This window comes from Corvus hawaiiensis, chromosome 5, assembly GCF_020740725.1.
Source record: "Corvus hawaiiensis isolate bCorHaw1 chromosome 5, bCorHaw1.pri.cur, whole genome shotgun sequence".
NCBI lineage: Eukaryota > Metazoa > Chordata > Aves > Passeriformes > Corvidae > Corvus > Corvus hawaiiensis.
In genome coordinates, this window is record NC_063217.1 from 55396437 (window position 1) to 55423523 (window position 27087).

At 37.5% G+C, this 27087-nt stretch overlaps 1 protein-coding gene across 7 annotated transcripts in view; it reads right to left on the bottom strand.

Moving 5' to 3' along the window:
• CCSER1 (coiled-coil serine rich protein 1) overlaps positions 1 to 27087 on the bottom strand; it is a 626451-nt gene that overhangs the window by 467796 nt on the left and 131568 nt on the right. The gene's annotated exons all lie outside the window — the stretch shown is intronic.

Sequence of the window (27087 nt, forward strand, 5' to 3'; positions counted from 1 at the left end):
TTCCTTTACAGCCAAGGTATGCCTTTCTGAAAAAAATACAAGCTGGAATTAAGAGTTAGTTTTATTGAACAAAGCATGACAGCTTCTTATATTTGGTACTATAATGTATAATGTGGTGGCCTATGTTTAAAAAGAAAGACACACAGTATTTTATAACATACAGAACTATTTCATAGAGTGCACAAAAGCACACAGATCCAATAACATCGCCTGTAAAACCAGAATGACTGTGGCAACCTCTCAGCAATTCAAAACCAGAAAGAACACATTTCACAAGTACATACATTTATGCAAGATTGGTACAACTGCGAATTCTGAACTGTGACATTTATTTATTATTATTCCATTCTCCACAATCATGTGCCTCCTTATTGCCCACAGACAACACGTCTTTGGCACAGCCTGTGCTCCCCTTACAAAAGAAGCAAAACTGGAGTAAAACTTCACTCACATTGCCCTGACTAGGTGAAGAAGAGCTAATTGTGCCATTTTACCCCGAGGGCACGAATTACCTTCAGCCCAAACCCAGCATACACCAACAGGACACACTGGTGCTCCACAAACCCCCTGAAACACTAACAGGAACAGGTCAGGGCCGGTTATTTCTACAAATGTCTTTTTTTGCTTTCTGAGCAGTTCTGAGCCATTCAGCAGGCAGCACAAATGGCTGAGCACAGGCAGCTGTCAGGAAGGAAACCTTTCAGGGAGTGCTTGTAATTGCATTTTATTCATCTGATGTTGTCCAGTATTGTTTATGTTTGTATTTTAAATACTAATGTGCACACTGTGCTAAGTGACTAAGGCACCTAAGGTGACCAGTACTGACCAGTATTGAAGCCTCACCTTCCCTATTTTTTTGGAACCAGCATTACTCAATCCTTTGTCACTATCATGAACACACATCTCCAAAACATGGTCATACACAAAGAGAACTTTCTATATTGACTACAGGCATGAAAGTAGGATTTGTGTTATAGCTTGATGCACAATAGATCAAGATGAAACTAATGCAAACTACAATGAACTAAAGAGACAACATAAGAAAAATGGAATGTTAGGTGATTTTACATCCTACTATATCATGTACAATCAGCAGACTACCTACCAGCATGCATGATTCTGCCGGGTAGGCACCAAGTAATTTATAAAAAAGTATTTTCTCATTACAACCAGCAACTGAATATGTGCAGATAAGAACATTTATGTCTCTTAGTCTCTTTATTTACAGTCAAACAATTGCAAAAAGATAGGCTTGTCATAGTGCACCACTGATATTCAGTACCTGAATTTTAACCAAAAACTGATAAAACAGGGAGCACAAAGGATGAAGCACATACATATTTCTCTTCAGAAGACCTGTCGTACTACTTGAATATCAAGTTATTACTTTAGAACTTGTAAAAGGTCTGGTGACAAGCATCACAGGAGAGGGTATGCCCTAGATCAGGCACTGTCCATCAGAGCAGATACAAAGAAAGATAAAAGAGGGAATCATGAGTAACAAAGAAGACACTGCTAATCTCCCACTCCTTACAGAAATTTCACGAATGAATTAAACTGTGAAATTGCTTTTGTTTAATAATAAATGCTACACAGGCATTGTAAAATCCCCTAATTTACAGCTGAAGACAAACCCAGTGGTCATCCAGTGATTGGAGCTCATGGAATTTATTATCCCCCCTATTCCAAACAGCAGTACTCTTTGGTCTCGCTTTTGAAAACCACTACAATTCCTCCTTTTTATCTCAAGTCTCTGTGCACAGTCATAAGTCATTATGGGACAGTATAATTAACTAAAATGTCATGAAATAGCAATGGCACAGCAGCAAGTAATTCTCACCTACTGGAGTGTATGCTCTTACTATCTGTTCGTAACGTGCATTAAAATAATGAGAACATGCTTGAATACGGACTCTCAATTTTAACACTGATGGGGATGGACATTGTTTTACTTTAGATTGTTTGCATTTTACATTCCAAACTCAACTCTTAAGTGTAGCTTCATTTCTACACCTTCATTTTTTAATCTACAAGTGGCTTACATTACCCCAAAAAAGACTATTCGTGATGTCTACATGCTGTACTCTTTATGAATCAAAGTCTGTTCGAGCCTCAAAACATCACAAATATCAGAAAAACAACTATTCTAAGGGATTCTTCCTTTTAATCATGAATCCTCTCACACGTCCAACTCGCTCCTTAACATCCAGAAAGGACTTAAAAATTTAGCCTTCCCACATGAATCAGTAAGGAAAGCAGAATTTTCAGTCATCTGAGCTAGTGCTTGGCAAAGCCATCAATGTAATCAGCTGGCTCAGCCTATTACATTATTCCTGATGCATACCTCCAGAAGGGTGGAAAAAACTGCACAAGCTACCAACAAGGGGAACAATCAGCCAATTTCACACTACCTGTAGCAGTTTCTTTAAGAAACTAACATTTAGTATGTCAGAATGTGTTATACAGTGAATACCTTCAGAAAAAAAAAAGCAATTTGCATGCAAGTGAGATGGTATTTTTCAGTCCTTTATTCGCAATTCAACCATTACATGAACAAGCTAAGATTTGCAGTGAAATAACACAATTGGAGGAACATCGCTACTATGTGTTACTCTATGTTAAAGAAACATATTTTTCTCAGTGAAACAAAAGACACTGCCTACCAATTACAAGTCATGCAAAGGAGAACTCTACAGAAAGGGAAAACAATCTAAGTTCACAGACTACTATTCTAAAGATCTGTACTACTTTTCAAGCTGCACAGTTTCTCCCCAGATCCTTCAGTTTAATGACACATACAGCTTGTTTTCTTCCATCGCCAAGCGTTTTAAAAGTACCCCATACATTTATCACTAAGAGTGCTGGCTTGGCTTTACCGTAGCCGGTTTAAGCAGTCCCAGAACATCACTCACTATCAAAACAGATCTTTACATCTGGAGAAGAAAAACAATAGTGCTTTTTTTCCCTTTGCTGTTTCTTTCAAGAACAATGAGAATGACTAATTAAACATTTTTCTTCTACTTTGAACCAACCAGTGAAAAAATTTTAATTCCCTAAATAGTAGGACAGTAGAAAGCCTTCAACAGCTACTGAATAGAATGTGTTTCTCCAGAGAATAAAAAGATTTTTAAGCTCTAGGGATGTCATTTACATCACCTATTTCGAACACTTAATTGTACACCCTTCCCCCCCCCCCCCCCTTTTTTTTAATTGAGGAGAAAGAAAATCTGGTTATCACTGCTTGCTATTAAAAAAAAGTCTCCCTTGACACAAGATGCAAGATGAAATTAGCAGCAAGTACTACCTGCTTAGAGAAAACAGAAGGGAAATGTTCATAAGCAGTGTGCAATGAAGCATATGGGAATTATGACACAGGGACATGAAAACAGTGAAGTATTTCTAGGTTTCAGAAAGCTGGGCACTTATCCTGACAACTCAAAGTATTTACATTTATGCCTATGAAGTTTAAAATTATCAGCTCTCATCATTCAAGAGACAGATCAAGTCTGGAAACAGACGTTGTTTTGTACCAAAAACCCTTCTGCTTTGGTCAAAAGCTAGGCAAGCAGCCAGGAGCACGGAAAGCACTGAATTCTTTACCCTGAAATGTCTATCAGCTGCCACTGTAGGAGACAGGGGACTAGAGCATGAGGGAGCAACATCCGGATCCCAAGTATCCAATACCACATCCCTTTTACAATTGAAGGCCAGACGTTGTTTTAATAACTCTGGAACACCAATTCTCAGGGCAGGCATTTACATCTTGGCACGTGTTTTCCTAAATGTCTCTCTCCCATGAAAAGGCTCAGGAAATGAGCCACCCTCTGAGGTGCTCTGAGCAAAGGACAAGGAAGAGCTGCAAAATATGTAACCCCTATACAGATTCTTCAGATAAGGGAAATTCAGGACAAAGAACTGCTATAATTAAAACAGAGATTTTGCTCAAACAAACAAAAAAACAAACCCCAAACACACCAACCAACCAAAAAGGAAGAGTGGATACACTGTAAATTCCTTTAGTAGATTAGAACAAGTGAAGAGCTGAGGAAAGAAAGAGAACATTTAAAACACACAGGTCAAGCTATTTTGCCAGGAAAGCTGCTGACGTTAGAAACAGCATGTAAGAAAGGATCTTGAAATCCAGTCTATTAATTCTGGTATGTCCAGGAAGAACTGTGATTAACCACGATGCTAATCCCTTCCTGACTGCACAGATATGTCCTCTGATAGTCCTGGGCCACTCAGAGAGCTCAGAAAAGAACCAGGGTTCTGACTTGTCTCTCCATCAACCCCAAACATCACCTGCATGAAACACTTCAGCAAAACCACACGTATGAATTCAGATCCATATCCTCTTTCTCAACCCCAGAAACACAATAAAGTCTTTTACTATTTTGTTATTAAACCCTAAAGCCCAAGGAGACTTTCAGTCTCTAAAGCAACACAAAAGGTCAAGGTACCTTGTGTGAAAGCTATTTTTGCCCATCTACTTACATTAAAAAAAAAAGCACCTAGTATTAAAAAATAATATTAAAAAAGCCTAATTTTCCTGCTGCTTGATTCTAGATTTGATGATGGTCTTTGGAGAAAAAAGGAAACTAAATGGATCTCTATTTTTTATTTGTTCAACAGTTATTCTAGGGCCTCTTGTCCTTTAGAAACAGCTACATTTCACAATATTGGCCAAGCGAATACTTAAAAGAATGTGTGTATATGCTCACAGTCCCCAAAGGGTTTGCTGTAATAATTTTGCAATAAAACCACAGGCCCAGTTCTTAAACACAACATAGTCACAAGCAGAAATTTTGTAATAGCAACAATTACAGGCCCATTATGGGCAAATGAATTACTTTCTATCAGGTTCTTATGTTTCACGCCTCTTTTACAGTATTCACAAAGGCTGCACACACATATCTGCTTTTTGCTGTCTACACTGGTATGCTCTCTCACACCAGCAATTCTGCAGTGAGTATCTGCACCCTTGCTTTTGTATCCTAAGTTTGTTGTCACAAGCCACTGTGATAATACAGAGTAAGAGCCACAAGTGAAATTTGGGTCTGGTGACTTGTACTCCATGCATAAGAAATTAAACTGTAATTTTCCAATGTTCATGCCTAATGGAATGCTGATGTTAGCTCTGATCCTGAATGAAAGGGTATGCCCTGATCACCTAAGGACCCTAGGGACATGGTAAGTCATGGAAACACCGATTCCTAAAATAATCACATATAGATAATGACAATTCTGGTGGCCCACTTCTTGCATATTTTCTGTTAACTCCACTGTATTGAGAGAACGACTGCAGTTTGGTCTCTCTTGAGGCAGAAAGATGCCTCAGGTAGCATTTTAACTCCTCATCAGTCTTCTCAAGTAGCCTCCCCTAGCCTACAGTGATTTGCAGACTTGCTTCTTACAAAGTGGTTATGCCTGTATTTACTAATCCCCCAAGGATTTTATGAATTTGTTCAGTTACTTACTTGCATGAACTTGTAGCATCCACAATGTCCTGTAGACTCCCAAAGCTGAATATAGGTTATGTGAAGAAATAGTCTTATCAGTCCACTTTAAACTGGCCACCAGCTTGTTTCATCTGACTCCCCTAGTTTTTGTCTTGGAAAAGACAATGCACAATTTCCCCTTCACCTTCCACTCTGGATTTTAGAGACTTCTTTTGGATACTTAGCCAATCATTTCTTTTACAGGCTGTATTACCTGCATTTGTTCCTGTTCAAAACCTGTTCCATAGCTCTGGCCACCCTGCTGACCACTCCACAACCAACCATTCCTTGATGCAGTTCCTGCAATGATGGATCACTGTAGCAAGGCCAGGAGAAACTGTAACTGCATTTACAGAAAATTAAGTGGGTTAGTTTTTCAGCTGTACACCTAAAACATTCTAAATGCATCTATTTGTGCTTGAGGCTGCTTCTGAGATACTTTCTTATTCACAGTGAACTACTTAAAGCAAATATTGTTCCAAGCAGCCTACACAGGAATTGAAAAATCAACCCTTAAAAATAAAGGCATATTCTGTATCCAGTAGGTAGACATTGCTTCTCAATGCCAGAAAGCATTAGCTGAGTGTTAATAATAGAACTTTTAAAATAACAACTAACTTTCATTAGCTTTTAGCAACACTATCAGTCAGGATGATGTCACAAGCTTGTTTTTTTTAGCACTCTAGTCTATGACTTGTTTTGTGACACAAGCATGAATAAGAACTGTGTGCATAAATACACAACTGTGTGAGGGAAAGGTTATAATGAAAGACTGAAGACTGGAACCCCACCAATCATACCTAATTCTGCCAAATTCCAGGAAATCTCATAATTGAACAGTATGAATATCTCTAAGAATAAAAAGTGGTCATTAGTCATTTGGTCTAGGACGCATGGTGGTAATCACCATGTGGGCCAAACAAGTGCATCAGTTTATTCCTAAAGAGGCTTTGAAGATAACTGGTTAAATTAATTAAATTAATTTACCATGGAATACAGCTGCAAGTGGGTTCATCAGGGAAACAAGGTTCACCCAGACTTCCCCTTCTGGGAGCCTCTGACATTCTTGGCAATGCTGTCTCACTGGGTAGTAAGACAGACAGACATGGCAGGTCCTGGGTGATGGAAGGAAACAGAGCAGTCCAAAACTCCACTTTTCCAGTAAGAATGGAAAAGGTAGTACTGAAGTGGTAGTTTCAGGTGCAAGCATAAAGCCATGCCCTGGTAATAGCCATAAGGTACCAGAAACTGAGAAATCTTTGTCTCTCTTCCTACAGGACATGGAGGAAATCCCAAGAGGGATGCCACCAGCTGCAAGAGCCAGCTGCCTCCAACTTCCTTTTTCAGCCAAGAGAAGAATAATAGTTTTAGTTCTGCCTTTGATAACATCTGGGTTTCCATTTATGTTTTGTGATGCCTTCAAGAAAAAGAGAGAAACAGGAGTGACTGTGACACCGGAATCTTAAAAGAAGGAATATAAAAACGCCTGCAGGGCATTTCTGTAGGCATAATACAATCCCCTGAAGGAATGACTACTCTGACAACAATATCCTCGACTGTCACTCACTGAAAGCAAAACTGCCAAAACTCAATAGCAAGTATTTTCAGGAGCACAGTCTCCTGGCTTCAACTACTATTCTTGGCCTAGCTGAAATAAAGACTGATTTATAAATATTAATTTATTGTGGTTTGTATCGAATGGCTGTAGTCACAAGAAATTTATTTACGAAATTAATACACAGATAAACCTCCAAAAGCACAGTTTCCCAAGAGAAATTATTAAATAAAATCACAACGTCAGCTTTCCTTGCAGATTCTAACAACAAAAGCTCACCAGGAAAATGACACGAGGTATTTTTGTTCTGCAGGAGTAGGAGGCTATTTGGCTTTCTATTATAGCTGTGCTGGCAGTCACTAGCAGGAGCACCAGGTACAGCTGCCAGTAGAGCTATACATATTTTCAGCTGCAGAACGACAGCCTTTGTCAACCCCAGTGACAAGCAACTCGGTGATCAGTCCCTACAGCAGCACATTGGTCATAGCCATTCCAGACTCATCCCTGCCTTCACAGAAGTCACTTACATACCAATTATTAGAAATTTACACCAGACATTGAAACGAACAGAGGACCCATAACAGAAAAGATCTCACTTTCTTTTCTCTGGGAACATATTGTCCGTATTTATTATAAAATGCAAACAATTTATTTTATACCTTTGCTCTCTTCAAGGTGATACACTCATACAAGAAAGCAAACCCAGCCCAAGTGTCTCTGCAGTCATTTAACAATCCGGCAAAGAAGCATGCATAAGCAAGCAGCTGGCTACTGCTCCAGCGGACTGCTCCAGCGCAACCACAAAGCACGGGGGAAATGGGGAAAGCGGGAAGGTCATCACCCACAGCCTTACCACTCAGGACTCCAGCAGCAAAGGGAGGGGCCAGCATGAGCACTTAGACACAGACCTCTGAACCAAGAGGGGAAATGGAGAGGCTTTAAGGAAGAGCAGGTTAAACCAGGGGATAAGACAGAATACACAACACCTTCCTCCTGTGGGAACCTATGGCAGGCACCCACTAAACCTGGGTGCAAAGGAGGAGCACTTGGATGTTCAGAGGGCTGCAAAGTGAAGGCTCTTCATAGATGCGTTGCGACAGCAAGCAGAAGATGGACTCCAGAAGATAATCAGTACAGCAATTTCCTAGGCTGTTCACACAGCTTTTCATGCAATACCAGGGATATGATGTTCACAAGTTGGCTAGGGGACAAGAAAGGTTAGTGGCAGCTGAGGAATGATATAAAGCCTCCCATGCCACAAAGAAAACTGGGAAAGAGAATACTATTTGAGGTACCTGCAGTTTTAGAAGTCTGCCCATTTGCACAGTTTGCAGATTTTGCTATGCTTTGTGCTTACTGCACATGATTTACTAGATCCCAAGGCCAAATGAAACTACTGGGATCATCTGATCTGACATGTGGCACAGGCACATCCTGTGGTTCTTCCAGAAGTTCAATATTATAGTCCTGATGCAAAACTTTGAAGAGTACAGGTCACTGCTATGCCAGGTTTGTAAATGATCTGAGGAGTTCTTCCAATTAATGGTCAAAATAACAGCATAATTTTTCCAATTGATTTTCAGAAGTACAAACTTCTAGGCATACATCTGTGCTGCAGATAAAGCATATGTCAAGTAATATATATGCATCTTTCTGAAAAGCAATAAAACCATTGATCATTATGGTGATGCCTTTACACACTTTCTCTAAAAGTCTCAAATATTTAAAAAAAAAAAAAAAAACCACCAAAAAACAAAAAACCCACACAAAAAAAAAATCACTCAGGCTTGAAATCCAACCAAGTTTTGAGGGCAATGTATTTTACCTTGAAGACAAATAAATTGAAATAAGAACAGGTTGTGCTTGGCAAAAATGGTTGGGATCAAAATGACAGGAATGTGAGACAAGCTCAGCAATCTTGAAGAGCAATTAAACCAGATGATTATAACAAACCCTTCAAATGAAGCTCAGTGCAGGATTACAGCCCTAGTAAGAAAGAATACAGACTATCATTACACCTCTGAAGTGCAGTTTTGGTTCAGAGTAAACCAGCAACTCATTGTGCTGCCACTGCAAAAATATCCAACACAAGCCTTGGCTATACAAACATGGAATTGGTGACTTTGAAGTCAGTGAACTCGGGCTCAACCCGGTTACCATTTCAAATTCTCAAAAAGATGACTGAAAGATACACTACACTGCATGTGATCCTGTATAGGTGGAAATTCCAGACCTCCCTAAATAAACAGACGTCAAACAGTAGCATTAAAAGCAAATTAACTACTGAGGGAAAAAAAACCCCAAATACTAAACAAAATTGGTGACTGTCTACAGACATATTTAAATTAAGATTAAAACTAAGATGTGTGTTTTTCAAGTATATATTTTAAAGTTGCATAGCATAACTTGGCAAAGTATAATCACTTTGCTGTTTGGGAGGTTGGACTTGATGAACTGAGGTAAGAGTCAAAAAAGTTGGTTATTCCAAGTCACACTTCAAGGGTGTGACAGGGATGCTCCAGTTGTATTGACCTGTAAGCCAGTGTTTTTAATTATACAAGAGATCATGGCAAGAAAACTAGCATTAACATGTAGTAAAGCATTTTGGAGGCTTTTTTCTTTAACAAAGTTACCTAAACCATTTTCCTCTTGCCATAATTTTCAAATCTGATATTGATATTTACACTGCAGCCCCATAGAACTCAATGGAGTGGAAGAAGAATCACGTATCAGAAAATGAGATATAAAATTACACGGGTTTAATTTCTTCAAAAAATATTTTCCTCTGCGTAGGTAACAAGTCTGCATAACATGCAGATGTCTGTTAACTCACCAGGTACTGGCACCCATATGAAAATGTCTGAAAAACTTGAGAGCAGACCACACAGGACAATGATGCATCATTCATACAGAATGATGCTGCAAACAGAATAACCAGAGCTCAGTGGTCTCCACCAAGGCCCATATGAGATTTTCTCTAACCTCATTAAACATCAAAAAAAAAAAAAAAAATTAGCTATGAGGAGTAATTCAAATTCCTAACATGAATCAAATAAAAATTTAACTTGCAAAGAAATTCAGTTGCTTCTCTTCATGTTATGGGTGAAGTTCTCTACAGAAGGCAGTTATACAAACCATGCAACAGCTAAACCTAAGCCATTACAAATCATCAATTTCTGTTCAGATTCTACCAGTCAGACCAAATGCAAAGCAAAGAATGAACAAATAAGTCAGTTTTCTTTTAGTGACAAACAACAATTTGGAGACTAGATAATAAGAAAAAAACTATTTGCATATTATCCCTCAGCTTTGATTTAAACACCTTTCCTCTGATTTTGGCTCTGAAAAGGAAAGAGTGCCATTTAGTGGTCAGGTAGATTTGCTGCACTTTTTAAACTGAATGCAGTAGTACCCACTGACAATATTAACATGGGAATTGCAAATGTTGAGTGTTGGCACAGTCACTATATTGTTGTTTTTACTTGAGGAAATACTGTAAATGTTTTTTTAAGAAGTATTATGTTTTATTCAAAATATGATTTAGAACCTGCACTAAATCTTTTTGCCTCATCTCCCTGAACAGCAAAGAACTACATGCTTTTCCTCCTGCTCTCCACCAGGTGATAAACTAGGCTCTAAATTTTATGAATACAGAAGAGGATACTGGGAAATTCTGTAAGAGCTAGCAGAAAGGTAACTCAAAAACCTGTCCCACAGAAAAGGTCATTATGTTCTAAAACAGCAGAAGATGTACAGAAAATAGGAGTAAAATCTATATTACTGATTTTCACTGAATAACGCTCCAGCTGAAGATAAAAATTAAATGGCCAGATTCACCTGTAGCTTTCTCTGGATTCACCAACCTCTGAATTTCTGAACCCAAGGTGAACTGGGTTCAGAAATTCAGAGGTTGGTGAATCCAGAGCAAAAAGATGAAAGCTCAATTCTCAAATTGCACCATTTGTCAAAGCAGATGAAGAGCGTTCATGAATATGGAAGACTGGTTGGGCATCTGTGAATCCAGCAAAATCTGGCCTAATGACTATTTAAATAGTGAGAACACATTCACAGCCCCACGTTCCACTTCCCCTTGGGAAATCTTTGATCTTTACTTCAGATGCCATGCCAGAGGCATCCGAGGAACCAGTCAAGTACAACAGATCCTGCTGAAAGTTAGCAGAGTGCAAGTGGACCAGATTTCTAGAAGTACCTAAAACTTAAGATAAACCACTTTTTGCCTAATTCATAGTGATTCCAGAGTCATCTTTTGCCCACAACTGCGTATCAGGGGATTTGGCCTTATATAAACTCAGCTATATCCACCAGCCTTCACCTCCTGCTTTCAAGGGACAATACTCCCCTTTACTGCATATTTATGCAGCTGGGTCCTAAAGGATTGCACACAGAAACAGCACACGCCCAAAGAGCCCGGCTCTAGAAAAGTAGTAACCTACAGAGAGAATCAGAACAAATTGGCTCCAAAGTTTCCAAAATGTAGAGCACTTAACGACACTGCTCCATTCTCATCATAATGTCAACAGCCATCCCCTGTACAACGTAATTTAAAATCCTGGCACTCACTGGAAGGAGTCCCACTAATTTCAAGAATACTTCAGACACCAGGGCGGAAAGGTTACCCTTGTCTCTTCAAAGGGAGGGTGACTAATGGGATCTTCAGTATGCAGAGCATTTCCTTGCATTTTGGAGCACATGGCCACCAATTCTGGAACTTCCTTCCCACTAGTTCTCTAAGCCACTGTGTGTAAGAAGGTAATTTACTTCACTCTCTACTGAACAATTATGCTCTTAGCTGATTAGAATTTAAGAGCAGGCCTAAGATTAACACTTGACATTTGCTGGAAGCCCTCAAATTTAAAAACAAGAATTATTTGGAAGTCACCCAATATTTTAAATATCATATGTATTAATCAAAATAAAACTTCACTTCTGATAAAATCTTAAATAGAAATGTTATGAACTGCAGTTAATCTACAAAAACATTCAAAATATAAATATCCAAAAGGTGAAGGAAACACACTTAATACATCATCTTCCTTAAAAACACCTCTTATAATTGTCCTACATCATTAATTTCTATGTACCAATGACATTGGAACTAGCTAGATGCTTTATACACTCAACAGAATCAAAAAGCTGGCAAATCAGCTATCTAAATTATCTTTATTGCATTTGAAAGAGTAATTCCTGTACTCTGATGTGAGAATCCATGCGTAAAATGTGCTAAAGCACCCATTTAGATCTAAAAAGCGGGCAACACATTTCCTACTGAGCTAAGATTTCTCACTGTATGCTTTTACTTTTTCTTCATATATTCACTATCTCTTTACTGGCTTTGGCGTCAGAGGTACTGCCTAGTCTAACAACATAAAGCATAAAATACTGTTATGAAATACCTGCAATCCCCTGGGATTAAACACTTGACCAAGGTTTCATTTGACTACATTTCCCTGCCTCTGTACGACTGTTCCAGCACTATGAATGGCAATTATTATGTACAGAACTGCTATCCACAGATGAAAATGCTAAGAAAGAGCAATACATTAAAATTTTAGATTGATCCTACTTCTGAATTCTGAGCATCTATTTTGATTTTTAGATCTGCTAATGGATTTGTTACTGAAATGTGTTTGTAATATGAAGTAATACATTAAACATTTTGCAACCTGTCAATGCTGAGACAGCAGAAAGACTGTTCAATCTAACTAGCAAATGATTCCCAGAGCTGTACTGTCAGTATTAATGATGTCAGAACATAAACATGAAAGAAAGGAGTGATTACTTTACAGAACCACAGTTCCCTCTGATAGAGCAGCACGTGAAGGTTGCACAGTAAGGTATGGTTCACTGCAGCTTCACAGAGGATATATATAGCTCCCCAGCCCCCAAGCAAGGTCAAGAATGACAGAAGGACCAGCACTCCTCCTCAAACCCTCAATCCCAATTCAAAGATGTAACAAGTAGCTAAAGACTGAAAACTGAGTTAAGAGAGGAGATATGATGACTGTGGGATCAAAGTTGACCATGGAGATCTCAAAGACACACATTTACTGTGGGATACACAAAACTTTCCTTCTTAGATAACTTATTAGTAAAAAAAGCAGCCAACAAGTGGTGTCTTTTCAGGATGGTAGAAGTCAGGATTTCTGGCTCCATCAGCCAGAACTAACAGCCCTCAGCTTGATGTCTGAGTTAGCAGCTAAAACTTACGGGGCAGGAAGTTTCTACCAGTTATGGGGGTCACTCTTTCATTACTCTTCATGTTTTTTCTGATGCTGGCATAGTCCTGAAGTACACAGAGGAAGTACCTTGTATTCAAGTTGAGCACAAGAGAACTCTTAGTAAACCAGAAGGCATTAGCAAACCAGAAGGGAACTGTGAGTTAAGATACAATCTCTACTTCAATATTCTTTGTGCAGAAACAGGCTTATGTTAAAATCACCCAGTTAATGCCTCTCAATAAAAAGAAAAAAATGCAGTGAAAATGTGTATACAGAGTGCATCAAAAGTAAAACCTTATGCAAAGTCCAGGATACAGGTGATGTGCTCAGTAGGAGTTCCCCACACCTCAATTAAAGAATGTAACACAAAGATGTGGAACCGGCTGTGGCACTTAAGCATCCACGAGATCCTGCTGATGTATAGAGACTGTACAGTCAACTACAACACACATTGAGCTGTGTTTGCTCTTCCTGGGTTGTGGAATATCTAACTTGCCAAGAATATAAAGAGAATGAAGAAATATTTCTAAATTAACTAATCAAGACCAAATTCAAATTTAGCAATTAATTAAAATAGAGAAATGTATTTAGGCAATCTCCAGGTTCTGCCTTGGTGACACATTGAAAGCAAGGGAAGCAACAATCATTTGGAGTTTTATACTTTCTCACAGGACAATGAAACTTCACAAGTTTGTGGGCCAAGAAATTACTACTACTAAAACCATTCTGGTCACAAGCATCTGGAGGGCACTCAGTCATACAGGTACATCCCCAATGACACGTCCTTGAAAGACAGAAAAACGCTGCCATCTTGTTGGAATTTTTGGGTGACACACACTGATACTTACACAGTATCTTCTAAACAAGTACAAATAAAACTGCAAGAAATTATGAACCGATGTAAAAGAGAGAGGATTCCCTTGATAGACTCCAGAGTAAATGTCTCAACTAACCACAACTCCAGAAACTTCTGCATTAGTACTACCTTCCAGCCTCTAGCTTCTTGCCTTGAAATCTCGACAGAACAGTTTTCGCTTGCAGAGCCAATGAAAGGAAAGGCAAAAAACCTTTAACCCGCCCTATTTGCTAGTCAATAAAAAAAAAGTCCTTTCATTTTCTTAAGGGCTTAATACCAAATAAGTATCACCTTTACTGTCAGAAACAGAGTACTTTTTTCCTTTTTTTAAAAATAGTGCATTTATTCAGATACTCGCACAGAAACTCAGTTTACTCACACAAAAAAACCACAAAAAAACAAACAAAAAAACAAACCAAAAAATGCTGTACTTTAGGGATTTCAACACTACCAGATACATTCCTGGTGCAGCACTGTACTGCTCCAGACTTATCCCAGCAGGAATCCCAGAAGCCAAGAAGGACTGAAAGGGATTACAGGCCCCACCACACACTGCAATAATGCTTTGGGAGGGAAGAAGGTTCCAAGTGGTAGGTTAGAGCCCTACCCTCTAAGATTTCCATGTTGACAGAGCACCTGATCAGCAAAGTTACTGCTAATGCCAAAAAGCACTTTGGTTCACTAAGGAAAAAAACATGATCACGCTTGAAATGAACATTGCTTTTCAAATCTTTTCAGTGCCTGAATTTCTTATGGACTTCAGCTACAGACCACTGCCTCCCTGATACAGAGTGCACGTACCATGCACCTTACACTAAAAATACCCCACAGGGAGGTTTTATGCAAAGGAATAAGCAAGACCCTGACCCTGATATTTAATGGCAACAGTGACAGAGGTATACTTTGTAGAAGGATTTGCTGTTTAAGAATCTTATTAACCTTCATTAATTAGGTATTAGATAGAGAGGGATTACCATTCAAATTCTCAGTAACTTCTGTTGATTTTACAGTGATAGGAGTAAATCTGTAATTGCTCTAGATGAAATATTCTTTTTGCTTTTTGTTTTCATTGGTGTGGCTTGTTAGGCAGACTGCTAAAACATTTACTTAGAAAACAGTCTCCCTAGATGCAATTACCTTGTTACCAGGTTGCTAATTACTGCTGAAATTATCAGTGTCATAAAAGATTTTTAAATAATTTAAAAAGATGCAGGTAAAGATTAAATTTACTGACACATAAGCAAATAAACACTATCAGAATTATTCTGCCTACAGCACACTCTTTGTGTCTGAGGTCACAGCTCAGGACCACAAACTGTCCCATCAACACGTTTTGGAATTCACTGTGATCAGATAGACAGGAAGAGCAATTTTGATGGAAGGCTTAGAGGGGAGGTAGAGATGAGGATGCCAAAGGATAAAATACAATTTCTCCACATTCTGCCATATATCAGAAAATCAAGAGAAACAAATTTTCCCTAATGCTTAAGAATACTGTTAGGGTACAGAAAGTTATACAAGACATGAAATTGGCATTTTGCGCTGTTATCTTCCTTGAGGCTTTGAGTACAAAAAGTTTTGAGCATATGCCATATTATAATAGAAATATATTAAGTTCTGCAAGATATTTTCTACAAAAAGACGAGTTTCTCTTCTCTCTTGCTAAGGTCTCACAGGTAAAGACAGGAGAATGAATGAGAACAGACATAGTTCTAATCCAGAACAGAAACTCCCAGGTTGCCATGTTATTCTGGCCTTTTTATTATAATTTCTATATATAGGAATTCCCTGTACTTACAAATCAATTTTTATGAAATGAATTATCACCTCTTTATTGAATTATTTATATCTAACTCTTTATTACCCCAAATGTAGCTAGACTCCAATCATAGGTAGAGTGAGAAATAGAATAATTATAAATTACCAATTTCTACCAAAGCCTACTTCTACAGAAACTTTTCCTTGTGGCCTTAATTCTGATATTTCAAGCATTTTATAGCCAGTGAATTGCTTCTTCCTAAATTCATATATTCAATTTAAGCATTTTACAGCCACTGAATCACAGCTTTCCCTTAGACCTTCATTTTCCAATCAATGCTTGTAGCTGAAACTGTATTTTCAGGAGCATAAAAGTATATTCTTTTGCACAGTAGTGCACTGTTTTGAAATACTATTTTAAGCTCAAGGATTTGTAAAGGTAGTTAAGTGTACAAGGTATCACAGTTAAACTGAACGTTCATTTAGAGTGAACCTTGAAATAACCTTCTTCAGACAAAATTGGAGTGCAGATGAAGAGGCTGGACACAACAGAAAATGGCCATCATTCCTAAATCCATCACCAATACAGCAAAACTCCTGTGGGCAGATCAATGTAATGTGCATATGTTTTCTGAATTTCAACCTTCCATTTGGTCCAGCAAAACCAAAAAAAGTTTTACTTTTGATGTGCAAAAGTAAAACTAAAACACAACTTTTTTAGCACAGGTGTGCCTGTTGCTTTGCTGAGGTTGTAGGGCTTAACTGAACCAAGCTTTAATAGATCCAAAAGGCTTAACAATTACAAAATACAACACCTCACTCTCTTTGGATGCTGGACTTCAGTCTGATTTCAACAGTCCACCAGTACCCATAGCTATAGTTCAACAGGGCTGTCTAATCAGTCATTTTGGTAGCCTAGGAACACAAGCAGTTTAAATCATCTTCCTAGAAACAGCAAGAGCCTGTCTAGCCAGTTAGAGCAGGTATGAACAATAAAGTAGTCCCTGTGCAAGACTGATGTCTCTTCACACACAGAAAATCGGCAGGGGGGCCTACTCTGCTTCTAGTTATCCTCTTAGCACTGAGAATTTTTTGGAGCAAATGTTAATTTGAATCTTAAGTAACACCCTCTGAAGCCACCATTTATTACACAGCTCTGTAAAGGACAGCTAACACCTTAAAATGCTACCGCATTAATTATGTACATAAATCACTACACAAAGGACACACAGTTACTTTTAATCATTAATTAATTGTTTGCTGTTTTTGTTACAAAGACTCAAGGCTTAATTAAGTACCACAGGAATAGTCTTTCATGTTCTCTGACAGACACAGTCACAGATGAAAGTGTTCAGAGACTTTCTTCCTCCTCTCAATTAGACTGGCATCCTCCGCACTCATCCTGCCAATTCAAGGCACTGTAACAAAGTGCATTAAGACACCTCACAGAGATGGGCACGACAGAACTAGCTGCCTGCAGCTGACCACACACCCCCAGAGCTCTTCCCTCAATGCCTCTGAGGCTCTATTGAGTCCTCACTCAAACAACTGAACACTGTCATAACACTATTTATGCTGCACATAGTAGAGATACATCACTCATTTTCCAGCTACTCTGAAGTTTTCAGAGACTATCAGAGAGTCTTAGATGGTTGAGGCTGCTGTTACAGCTCAAATTCAGTGACTCTGGAGACCTGAACACCACAAAAATCAACCCACACTGTGCTGTTCAGGCAGTTTATTAAAAGGTGTCACAACCTATTTTGCTAAGGAGTAAAGGATAAAACCGTGCTGATACTTATATATGAAAAAGAGCTGCAACAACAGAAGCAAAAGTTAATTTAAAATAAAGCAGTGAGGCACTGTTATACCAAGGTAACTATATGTCCATTTATGACAGTAGTTATGCTTCTCCAGTTTCTAAATGAATATTCTGGCTGGTACAATCTATCATACACAGCAGTATGATAGAGCCTCAGAAAGTAGACTAAAACTTTAGTCTTCTGTCACTAAAATCTTTGCATAAGCAGTTAACAGCTACCACTCTCTTGCTCTGGATAATCTGAAAGGAATCTTACTTGATTCCTAAAATTTAGCTTTTTTCACACTCTATCTGGCAATACAAATCCTTCAGCAGCATCCAAATTCTCTTTTACAAAAAAGATTATACAAGGAGAAACATGTATAACAGAGAGAGTTCTTTCTTATTTCAAAATATCATTATTTTATTATTTATTTCATAGCAGTTCTATTCATTCAGAGCAACTGACACCAAACAGAAGATGCTAAGGATTATGACAAAGAAGCAAAAATTATTTCACAGAATATCCTGAGTTGGAAGGGACTAACAAGGATTATCAAGTCAAACTCCTGGCCCTGCAAACTCCTGGCCCTGCAACACTATGAATCACACCATCTGCCTGAGAGTATCGTTGAAGTGTTTACTGGGTTTCTGCTGAGGAATGTGTGATCCTGACATGCCTGCACATCTTCACCTTTAACCGTGGTAGAGTGCTTACTACCTTTATTACACTCTTCCAGGATCTCCTCAGTCGTGGCATATGCAGGAGTCTAAGCTCTTCTCCAACCCTCAGATGAAGAAACTGAGAACTGAACTGAGTTCTGTTGTTATTTGTTTTCCATGTAAACATGGAACACTTTGGGAAATACACTTCATTTAATGACACCCAGGGTGAGAAGAACAAGTTACTTTTTAAGAGTGACATGAGCACCAAAATCAATCTACTGAAATTGGTACTATTCAAGCTCACATTTAGGCACCTTGGCATTCATGGATGATCAAACACAGAGCGGAAGCGTGAATCTGAAAGTTCAAGTGTAACTTCAACTGACCAAAGTGAAACCATTCACCTTCTTTAAGAGTTTTAGACACAAGAATATTTGCATTATTTTGGGGACTTGGTGTATGAATTCACTGAAAACATCATCCCAGCATGACTCTGTACGGGAGAGTCTCACAAGGCCCTACATTTATTCTCAAAACGATTCCAGACCAAACATGCTCCATTTATTACCATAACCTTTTCTTTTCCCTCATGGCAACATCAGAATGCTTAACATAGCCTCTGAGTTTCTTTTTAGGCTAATGAGCCATTGCTAATAAAAATCAAAAGCAGCTCACAGTTCTGTTGATTGAAAAACCTGTTGATTAGGACCACAAAAAGAAAAATAGTTAACTTCTTCCTTTTTTTAGTCTTTCCTCCACTAATGATTTAAAAGATCAGATGCAATGTACAAGTCTAGATATTCAGTATTGTCAGAAAGTGAGCAGATTAGAATAAGAATATGCAACAGAAGCTTACTTACTGAACAAGATGGTATTTACCTGGGCATTTTCCTCACCACAATGAAGAAATCATATTGTTTCACAGAGATTATGAATGAAAACAAACATAATGCGGTAACTGCTTGTATTTTTAGCTCTGTGTGTATTAAGAGACTGAACTCAATCTCTTCTACAAAGAGGTTTAAGCCATCAGTTGATTAGCACATCATTCAGATCTATTAATGCTAGATAAATCAAAATAAGAAAAACGCGAAAATATGGAAAACTCTCAAGGCAACTGGCTGCAGTTTTTTAACTTAGATAATGGAAAGCTGAAAGGAACCACATTGTAGTGAAAATCCAGTACTGGCAGGGAAAAAAAAAAGAAGAAAAACAAAAACCAACAAAAACAAAGGCACCAGATGAGGTAATTAGCTCTTCCCATCTGTAACTTCTGTGCTATCCAACTCTGCTAAGGTGATCTGAATGCTGCTGGTGAAGTGATTTGCAATGAAAGAGGTAAAAACTGGCATGTAGCATTTCAACAGTAAAGCTTGAGGGTTATTTGACTACTGTTGGCAATGGACAGTTTATACTAGCTGGAGCAATAATGACAAATTCTTTTTCAAATACATTGGCTTTCACTGCAGGTATTTGGAAACAACCCAGCAAAATGAGGCTTGTTAGACATAGCTGGAGACTGAGTTTATCTCATATTTAGGAAGTCATCTCAATAGCTGCTGAAGTTAGCAACTTAATTTGCTTTGAATTTAAGAACTAAAATTAATGGCAGCAAAAGAAAACAATTTTCAGCTCAATTTCAGCATAATGAACAGGAGCTGCATACATAAACAACAAAAGTGTTCTGCATTTTAAGATTAAACAGCGAACTTGATTCTCCAGCAGCTCTTCAAACGGAATTCCCATTTCAGTCAATTATAGACTGTTTACTTCATTGCTTTTTGCGCCTTCAAACATCACTGCATTTAATTAAACAAATAAGCAACAGTTTGATTAATCAAGTATAGGACCAAAAAGCCATTAAATATCAGGATCAAGGAAACTTTCCCAGAAACTTCAAGACTCTTAACAAGATCACATCAATAATGTTCTGCCAGGAAAATAAATAAAAGACAAATAATAGAGGTTACATTCTATAGATACACATCTGTATCTATGTGACTACAGCTTTAAAGCAGAACCTAACAGGCATCTGGTACTTCTCAAATACAGTCCAGTTGTATTTGCAAGCAAAAGTAACCAACTGAAATAATTAAAAAGTGATGAATATAACACATGATGTAAGAGTGACATGGAAGGGAAAAAAAAAAGGAAAAGAAAACAAAACAAAACAAACCAAACCACAAAAAAAAAAAACAAAAAACAAAAACAAAACAAAAAACCAAACAAAACCAACAAACAAAAACAAACAAACCACAATTAACACAAACCTCTCTCAGAATTCCAGTTTGCATAAATTCTGACACTAATTATGACAATGACATGAAACTCCAATGCATGAAGAAATATTCATCTTACAAAAATGTTTCACATTAATATAATTAGGATACATTCATGTATCAGTAATTGACACCACTTATTTCTTCCAGCTAAGCGACTTTAAATTATATCATACAAAATACAAGGGAAGTAGGTTACCACGGTGATCAGTATAATTCAAGAATAATTGGTTTATATTTTAAACAAACACATTTGATTCTTCAACCTGAGGCTCAAAAACATTTAGTAGGTACTTTGAACTTCAGCTTTCCTGACTAAAGTCCATGGCACACTGAGGAAACTAAGACCTCCTCGAAGTGAATAATGCATTAAAATGATCTGCCCATGATGCTGAATTATGTATAAAGCTATACCATTCTGCCAATGATTTCTGTTGAATAATAATATTTGAAACTTACAAAAACAATTACCAGGCAATTTGCCTGTAAATTGATATGACTGCATTTAACTGCTCATTTTTCAGGCGTGGCGTTCCAGGCAGCAACCTCCCCATCACAATATGCACTGCATTAGGCCTGACCAGCATTTAGATGTGAAACCACTGGAAGACCAGGAAACACCTGTGCCTTGGGGATGGGTTGTTTCTGTGACATGAGCACTTGCCCCAATACTGTAAAAGATGATACTGTGCCTTTTCACAGTTACCGTGTAGAGAGACAGATGCTTAGTTCATTAACATAAGCCAAACACTACTTGGTTTTTTTCCTGAAGTGATTCATATTGGCTCATGAAATCTGTGTTCATTGGCTGGGTGAAAGATGTCAAAATATTTTCACACAAGTAAGGGTGGTCAATTATGTGTTCTTTCAAAATTTCTGTACTTTCTTCTCATTTTGAAAGAAAGCATTTCTCCACTTCTGCAAACAAACAGATGTTAGCAATATCATAATTAGTAAGCTCTACAGTAGAAGCACCTAAACTCTCAACACTAGTGGATACCAGAAAACAGTACAGAGGTCTTACAACCACAGGATCCAGCAAGTCACAAAACAATCCCACCTATAATTTGGTATGGAGCATACTGGTAAGTGTAGTTTACAAAAATGGCTCAGGTGGTTTGCAGTATTTTTGCCTCGTTGTAGTTTGTTTTCCAAATTGGGTTTTAAACCGAGAATACAATTAGTGATATAATGCCGTTAATATTGACTGCAATGTAAATCAAAACGTTATTTTGAAATAAAATGTTTCAAGATTCTTCAGGATGCAGAGCTTCCTTTAAAATATGGATGCATGTACAGAAAACCTACTTGTGAACGAAATACACTTCACATGTTGGGAGGATATGTATGACAAGAGCACACTTAGAGATCTGCCAAAGACAGCACAGAGCCCTGGAGCCCTCAGACCAGCCTCTTCCTCAGTACAGACTCGTTATCACAGCCTGAGGATGCGGCACTTGATGCTCCTCATTCCTGACACTCCAGATCAGAATCTCCTGTTTGCTTCTATTCACTGCCAATCAAGACACCAAGCTCCCTGCAGAGCATTTTGTTTCATCACTGTCAATTTGAAAGCTATTTCTCTTTTGTTACAAGTAAACATCACTTGCAAAATTACAGCAAAAGAAGGCGTAACAAGAAATTCCTCAAACAATCCAGTTGGTATCCAAATCTTATTTGCAAAACACTAACTGCAAGTTATTAAATTGCAGGATACATTATAGCACTTGGAATCACAGTATATAAATACCTATGGAAAAAAGAATGCACCCCAAAAGGAACCTAATGTGAGAGATACACACTGATGAGTAGAGTATCTTGTAGAGAATTATACAAGACAACCTGTGGCACAGATAGAAGCAATCTCAAATTTCCTGAAGTAAGTCTACACACTTTTCTTGTAAACCATATGATTTATTTTTGCTCGCCCACAGTACGTCTGTAATTCAATTAAAGTTTCTGGGAAGGCCATAAAACAGACCCTAAAAAAACCTGTTCAGGATACAAAATACTAACGTAAGTGGAAAGTTAGTAATGGTTTAATTTAGGTTATTTTTCAAGTAAAACTTATTTTAAAATACATTCATTCTTTGTTAATGTTTACAGAGTCTTTACTTGTACACAGTTTATTTAAAAAAACAATCAAAATTAAAAAGAAAAATATTTCTCCCCTTCTGACTCTTTCCTTTTTTCAAAAACCCAGAAATCAAACAACAGGAACTGCAACACTTTTGTGACAGCCTAATTATTGACTTCTGGACTAGAGGTTCTGCAGAGAATGCACAAATCTGCACAATACCCTTGAGTGTTAGCTACACTGTTAGAACCCCTCTGAATTATGTGAAAGATACACGAGCTCTCACGTTACCAGACAGTTCCCTACTGGGTGCAAATGAGAAGACGATCATGGCTCAAATGTCACTCCCTCCAAAGTCACTGTAGTAAATTCCTTCATCTGACTCAACAGTCACCTATTTAAAATGACGGTCCTTGATTCAATCCATCCTCACGAGTATCTTCTACATCTGTTTGTTTTAGTGTTTAAAACACACTACGTGTCTAAGGAAACTAGCAAGCCTACATGAGTCTGTGAAATTCAGGTTATCCTTGATCCTCCCCAGTTCCATTAGAGCTGAACCAACTCTAACATCATAAACACCAAGGAAGACAGTCTGAAACAATAACATAACCAAGCCGGTTTGCATTTTTTAACTGGAGCAAAATTACATCTTTACTAACCAGTCTGCTAGGATTACTTTCAAAATCAAAGCAAAGTTCTGCACTCTTTGGAAACTGAAATCATGTTCCTAACACAAAAATTTCTTTGAAGTAAATCTGTTTATAAAATTATAGGGACTACAGAAAACATTTGTTGCTGTTCTCAAAGCCAATATGCATCTAAAAAGTTTATCACTACCTTAGCAATGTTTTTTTCACCAAAAATGCTGAAAAAAAATCATCTAACATAAATAACATATTGAATATTATGTTCCCTTCCAAATTATTCCCTAAATACTGAGAAAGTGCTACAGGGCATGAAGAAGTCCCTAGATCACAACCAAAAACTCATTTGCTACATTAACAGAAAGACCAAAATTGCTCCTTGAAGATGGCTGAAATCAAGGTTCATTGGAAACTCTACGTAACTCTCGCACTATCCATGAGAATTCCCTTTTTATAGCATCTGCTGTGTCACCTCCAGAATAGGTGACAGCTTCTTTCCACTTTCAAGTGACAAACTGTGGAAGTAATAAACCAGCAATGACTCAGCAGCATTGCTTGGCTGCCACCTCAAGAATTAAGAAAAATAAACAAGGAATTTTAAGTATTTTCAGCATGCAAGAAGTCTTGTTTCTCTAATGCTATCTCACACAAACACACTTAAATCTTCACAGACAGTATATGGTAATTTGTCAGAATTAGCACCAGTTTAGGAAAAGGGTTTGAAAAAACATCACAGAAAACAGTCCAAAGCCATACAATAAATACAGTATAACACTCATTATAGTACTTGCTATGGTAAATTACAATTACAACTTTTTAAGCTACTACATTAAATCCTACGGTAAAAAACTGGAAAAAAGCCCCACACAAACAGATAAATGTTTCTAAATCCTATCCTCTGCTCAGACAGCACACTGGCTATTATTTTTAAAATACTTCGGTACACTAAAAGGCAGGAAAAGTTATTAGCTTATTCTTGCAATCTGGATAGCTATACTGCACAGAATGCATATGAATAACAAGATAGAAGAAGGAAAAAAAAAAAAAAAAAACAAAAAACAAACAAAAAAACCCACCAAAACTACTGAGATCATTTAAGTGCAGAAGGCCAAGTTCTGCCAAGTATGAAAAGCTGCACCAGCACATGAAAAATTACAGCTCGCCACATTATTAACAACCTAAAGAACAATGGCTTCATAGACCAACTCCTTCCTGTAAGCAGTCTGTACCTAACCTCCTTTATTTCTGCACCCATGCATATATGTATGCAGAAATGCTTACTGCACACTTACTGTATGCACACACTGCATCAGGTAAAGAAAATATGGACAGCATTCTGATTTTTATCAAATCATAACATCTGATACTTGAACTGTCAGTGCTCCGCAATTCCATAAAACCACTTTAATCAGTGCATGACACCCCCATGAATTATTTGATTACTTGGTACCTAAACAGCAGGGTAAGGAATAGAGGTTAAATCACTTAATGGCACAGACTGCATACTCAGGTAGGAGCTAAGATGCCATTAAAACACAGTAGATTTAGCCTCTGCTTGTTAAGACAAAACTGCTTTTCCCGAAATTGTGATTTGATTCCACAACACACAAGCTCTTACAAAATAACCTCCGAGTCTTTCACTGTGTTTTCACTAATTTTTCCCAGTGGGGCTATTCTGGATGTTAGTATTAGATCATGTCAGAGATGGAAAAGCCGATAAATATCCTGTGCTCAAAAAATCTTGTGTGGAAGAAAAGGAAGCACTTTTAGTCACCTATTGGGAAAGTCTATTCAAAAATACATGCTCAAGATAGAAAAATCAGAAATGAAACTGTGAGATTATGGTCTTTGGTCAGGTAAGAAAATCAAATATTCTCATTAAGAATCCCCTATTCAGATTTAATTTTTTTTTTTATTCCTTTAGTTATTTAGGAACCTATGTATGTGATCAAGGCTGCCAGGAAAGATAAAGTTAGACCCAGACAATTCAACTTGCTATGGTGACACTGGAAATTACTCGCAACAATAAGTAATATAGCCCCCTCAATCATTTCTTCTGATAGATGCCAAATATCCAGGCACTATATTTAGGTAAGAGAAACAAAATTAATTTATTTAAGATCAGAGATAGCAAAGGACCTAATCAGCTTCTAATCTCTTTCTGCTTTATATTAAAGAACCAGTCTCACATCACTTCTGAACAGGAGTCTAGCAGGTTAAAAGGCATGCTGAGATTTTAAATTAACCTCATCTAAATGAACCTTGAATAAGTTATTTTTGCTGTGGGCTTCCTTTCTACCCCTCATAATTGCTTCCAAGGTCTGATCAGACTGCTGAGTGTATCAAGTGTTATAAAAAAAATAAATCTCCTCAATAAAAATTTTCTTTAGGAATGAAGCCTTCTTACTACCTATTTCTACACTGTTTGGATGATCAAGAAATAGTCAGATATTATGTCCTCATTGTTTTGAGAAAACAGCAATTTTTATGGACTAAAACTCACAAGGGAGGAGTATTTTCTGAACACTTTTTTTCCTCAAAAAGATATTTTAATTTAAATAAGCACACTGTGCTTTGCTACCAATTCTAATTTTCCTTGCAACATAAATAAAAATTTTGTATTATCTTCAAATCTCCTCCTTTCAATATCCATTCTTGGAAAACACCTGAAATTAAACAGAGATGGCATGCCCAAATTTATTTTTTGAAAAAATAATCATTACCCACAATATGACCTTTTGTTCCTCTAAACTATGCTGCTATTGCTAATAAATCAGTCCATACATTAGCTATAACTACGAATTTCCTATGCAGTTCAGTCTTTTACCATATGTTAGCAATACTGTACTCACATACACTTTTAGCCACAGCACAACTGTATTTAAGGCAAATTACAGAACCTGAGTAGCTATAAAAAAAATCAGTCTCACAGGAGGCACTGGATGTAACAAGTTCAGGCTCTAAGGACTGAGGTCACTTATGAATGAGCTTAAATCGAAGTGTACAATCCCCCTGACTTCAGGGGAGGTAGTTATGGGCCTTAGGCTAAATATATTCTTAATTCTCCACTGAGATGTTCTCAAAGCAAGTTCTTGAAGCACCAAAAAATTCCTGTTTCCCAAAGGAAAAACATGTTTTTTCTAGTAATCAAGGATACACCAGTAATGTTTTTCCCCAAAAGTAGTGAACATGCATTTATACAAATGAGTGAGGACATAGAATAAATTTGAATCTATAATGAACTCTAAAAGGCTAGATCAAAGGGCTAAGTGGTAAATGTAAAACATGCTGAATCATCCTTCATACAGATAAGAAGTTGAACAGAATAGTAAATGCAGTGACCTAAGCACTGATCAGATATCAAAATTTCAAATAAATTTTTGCAGCAGAAAGTATAGGGACAATTTATTCCTACACATAATTAGAAAGGACTCTAATCTCCAAGGACTTCTGATGACTCCAGAATGCCTAAACTGTAATTTATAAATACAACTAGCATTATTAAATAATCATGGTGATTCCATTCTACAACATAAGAAACAAAACAGTCTACTGGGAGACAGAATTCTTCATCATTATAGCTGTAAAAACCTGTCAAACTTATCTCAGCTGTCCAGACTTCTAAGCCTGAAAGCAAGACTTACCATCTTTGACCTACAGTTTCAAATATTAGTTACCTGAATAAACTTAACTGAAATCAAGAACTAATCA